Source organism: Frankliniella occidentalis, unplaced genomic scaffold, assembly GCF_000697945.3.
Source record: "Frankliniella occidentalis isolate FOCC.00 unplaced genomic scaffold, Focc_3.1 Scaffold89, whole genome shotgun sequence".
NCBI lineage: Eukaryota > Metazoa > Arthropoda > Insecta > Thysanoptera > Thripidae > Frankliniella > Frankliniella occidentalis.
Window position 1 is genome coordinate 226,952 of NW_026267218.1, and position 3,569 is coordinate 230,520.

A 3,569-nucleotide genomic window follows, 5' to 3' on the forward strand; every position below is an offset into this window, starting at 1 on the left:
GCACTGCAGTGGCCGGCGTTCCATCTGCCATCGCACTTGACAACGGGAACGGGGGCTTCACCGCAAAAGTCCTCCTCCCGGGGCCTGACTCTGTACCTCACTGGGGGAGGGAGGGGGGGGGGGCACTACAGCAGATACAAGTTGTGAAGGGTGCCACCGCCAGCAGGGCGCAGTAGGTGCAGACAGCACCGCGGACAGGCTGGTGTTAGTCACCAAATAAATAAAACAGAACACTTCACAATTTGTTATTTTGTAAAACAAAAACAAAAAGGGTGGTGAAAGTAAAAGGTGGGAAGCCAGGAAAATTGTTGCGTGGGGTGAGTATAGTGAGGAACTTGTGCAAGGCGAGGTGGTGGTGGTGGTATAGTGTGTGTGCAAGCGCGCGCGCAGACACAAACAAAACACACACGCACGTGCATGCATACACGTGCCCGGGCGCGCCAAACGAAAAAATAAAAAAGAAGTAAAAAAAAAAAACGACAACGGATCATTGCGCCCTGTAATTACGGCACCCGTGTAATTACACGGCATTTAATGGCGCTCACGAGGAGGAGGAAGCGACCCGCCAGGTGCGGCGTAAGGACGGCCGACCTACCCCTCACCACTGCCGATGACAACCAACAAAACAAAACACAAAACAAAAAGAATACAATACTTCAGGACCGAAAAATGCGCAAAGATGTATCCACGCGCTTTGCCCTCTAAGCAACCCTCTCGCGTCTCCAAGTTGAGCCGAGTTGGGAGCCACTTCCGTGTCCGGCCCGCGCGGCAGGCCCTGCGCCGCCCCGCCGCCCGTTGGGTCGCCTACCCTCCCGGCGGCGGCACGTCGACGACCTGGCCGGCCCCCTTTTTCTGCTCCAACCGTTTAATTACGACGACGAGCAAGAGCGGCACGGCGGCCGCGGGTTAGCCGGAATCAAGCTTTCCGCCAAATTACCGCCGTCAAAGTTGCTCCATTCTGGGCCCCGGCCGGGGCGCGGCGCGGCCGGCGGAGTCGCGTGGGCGAGGCGCCGAACCGCGCGGGCCTCACCAGCAGGACGACGACGACGGGGCCCTTGCCCTGATGATCGCACTCGCAGGGCACCTCACCTGGGCGGAGGGCACATGACCGCCATCCGCTGTGCGCATGCTTCAAAAGGACCTCTGTATGGCGACTGCAGTTTGAACTGCCCGCGTCGCCGTGACCTGGCCATTCCCCTGGCCTGGCAGCCGCGCCCCGCCCCGCCCCCAGTCCTAATCGGTCAGGCCGCCCCGCTGTTCATCCGCTCGAGTTCACCCGGCGAGAGGGCGGCGCCGCGCCGGGCGGCGGCGCGAGCGAACGAGCGAGCGAACGGTTATCAGAAAGGTAAAGGGAGCGCGAAAAGGGAGGAAAAGAGCGAGAGAGCGGACGGTGGTGGCGGCGCCGGCGGCGCGGGGGATTAAAAGGGCCGAGGGCTCTCGTCTCCTTCCGTGTGAGCTGGCTGTGTTTTACTTTGAGACGTTTGATCACCGCTGGCGCGCCTGCCGCCGCCACCACCGCCGCCGAGCTGAGGTTCGGTCGTCGCCATTGATTTGGTTTGGGGCCCAGCGGTCCGTGCTGGACTAGGCGGGAGCCGTGTGGCCCCTTTGACCTTTTCTCTCTCCCTCCCCTTTGAGCCCCTCTCGCTTTCATTTTGTTTTTCTCTCACCCTCGCCCCCGCCCCCGCCGCAGCTGCCGCCGCGCACCACTCGATGGCGCGGCAGTCCCTCTTTCAGCGGCGGCGAGCAATTGGAGGTGTTGGAGCAAATCACTCCCCCGTTTGGCGGGCGGCGGAGCGGACCAGAGCCACACCTTTGCGCCCCGTCCCCGCGCCGCCCCCGCGGCGGTCGCGGGTGACGCGCACCGTGCTTTTCCCGTGCTGAGCTGAGCATCAGAATCTCAGCCGGCCGGAGCTCACTCTCCACATCGGGCTGGTCTCAACACGCCCGGTCACGAATGCGTTGGACAAGGACGAAGGACGGCCGACTCCGGGACGGCACGCCCACCGCCGCCGCACATCGGTGCTAGTACAGACACACAGTAGAGATGTCGTGTGATCATTCCCCGCTACCCCCTTCTTCGCCCCCCGCCGCCGGCCGCCACCCGTCCCCAACTTTTGCCGACTAGTCGCGAGTTGATGGGTGTATCTGGCGGGGTGGTCAGCCCCCCGCGCTGTAGTGGTAGTGGCGACCCGCGTCACGCCGCCCCGAGCGAGCGCACGACGCCCTTCTCTCTGCCCCTCCCTACCTCCCTCTCTCTCCCTTTCTCGCTCGCTCCCTACGGGCGGAGCAACGAGTGCGACAGAGACAGCTTCACTTCGCGCTCACTCTTACACCCGCGCCCGCGCCGCCCTTTGTCGCCGCGGTCGCCTATACACAAAGCTCTATGAAATTAAATGCTACACGCAGATGTGGTCTTTTATCAGGAATTTAAGTTGTCACGACGCGGGGCGGAGGGTAGTGGAAAGGGGGAGGGTGTAGCAGAGAATGCCGTGTGGTTCTGAAGCTTTGTACGAATCTGACAAATGGACGAATGCAACAATCGCGTCATTCAGGGTGGCTTCTTAGTGAGCAAACAGTTTCTGTGAAGAAAGATCTTTTAAGTAACCGTAAAGGTTTGCGTTTCGGGCCGCACTGCGTGAGGTGTCGGGTATATCGTCGAACGTCAACTACATACATCATAACCTCTAATTCTCTGATGGCACAGTTTTGGGCGGATTCATACGATTCACTTCACACGTTATGGCTTTATCTCGATTAAAAATAAAAAATAGACAAACTTGTTTTGGAACCTGAACCCCAGACCAAATTCAACATAACCCTAAAGCTTCCGTCGCTATACAAAATTGAAAAATCGTCAACGTCACAACATAAAGAACATTTGGGTCAAATCGATGACTTTACTGACTAGACTGGGTGTACAACACCTGTAACTCACCTTCATCGAACGCCGAGAAGAACTTTATCTCGTGAGCTTCTCGGTCGGCTCAGAAGGCAGCCTAACCTCTCCAGCTGCGGTCGAGGTTGGCGCATACAAGTCGATGAGCACTTCGCGAAATATCAAAATCAATATATACAGCACAATAAATCAAAATTAAATTGCGGATGCAACGACGTTTGAAAGGAACGCACAGAAACGGACACGCACAGACACGCACACGCACACGTACGACGGATCGGCGGCGGCGGCGGCAGCAACCGGCGACACGGAACGGAACCACGAAACTGGGCCTGTCGCTGCCTGGCCAGATACCGACGGCGGCCATCAGTAGCGGCGGCGGCGTCAGCGGCGCGGGTGTTTGAAAAGCATCCAACACAACTCAGTTTTGTCGATGATTGGCGAGGAATTAGAAGGGGGCGGGGCACGTTACTAGTGATGAATAGTTTTTTCATTACAATCTCGGTGTAGTTAGATTGTCCGGCCTACTTTTCCCCGACCAGGTAATTGTCCCAAAATCCCCAAAAGTGCTGTCCCACCTCGGTTTTGTCCTACTTATCTTTCTCCGACCTCGTCGATATGCTGAAATTGGGGAAGAATGTGCTTCAAAGAGGAACAGGCTTCAAAAGTAAAA

General features: G+C 57.9%; 1 protein-coding gene across 11 annotated transcripts in view; it reads right to left on the reverse strand.

The window, feature by feature from the left end:
* Nucleotides 1-3,231, reverse strand: part of LOC113204439 (zinc finger protein 180-like) — a 118,308-nt gene extending 115,077 nt beyond the window's left edge. For all 11 annotated transcript variants that reach the window (XM_052269329.1, XM_052269328.1, XM_052269330.1 and 8 more), the window contains exon 1: nt 2,936-3,231. The gene's annotated coding sequence lies outside the window, so the exon portion shown is untranslated. The remainder of the gene's footprint in view (nt 1-2,935) is intronic.
* Between the last annotated feature and the right edge of the window lie 338 nt (nt 3,232-3,569).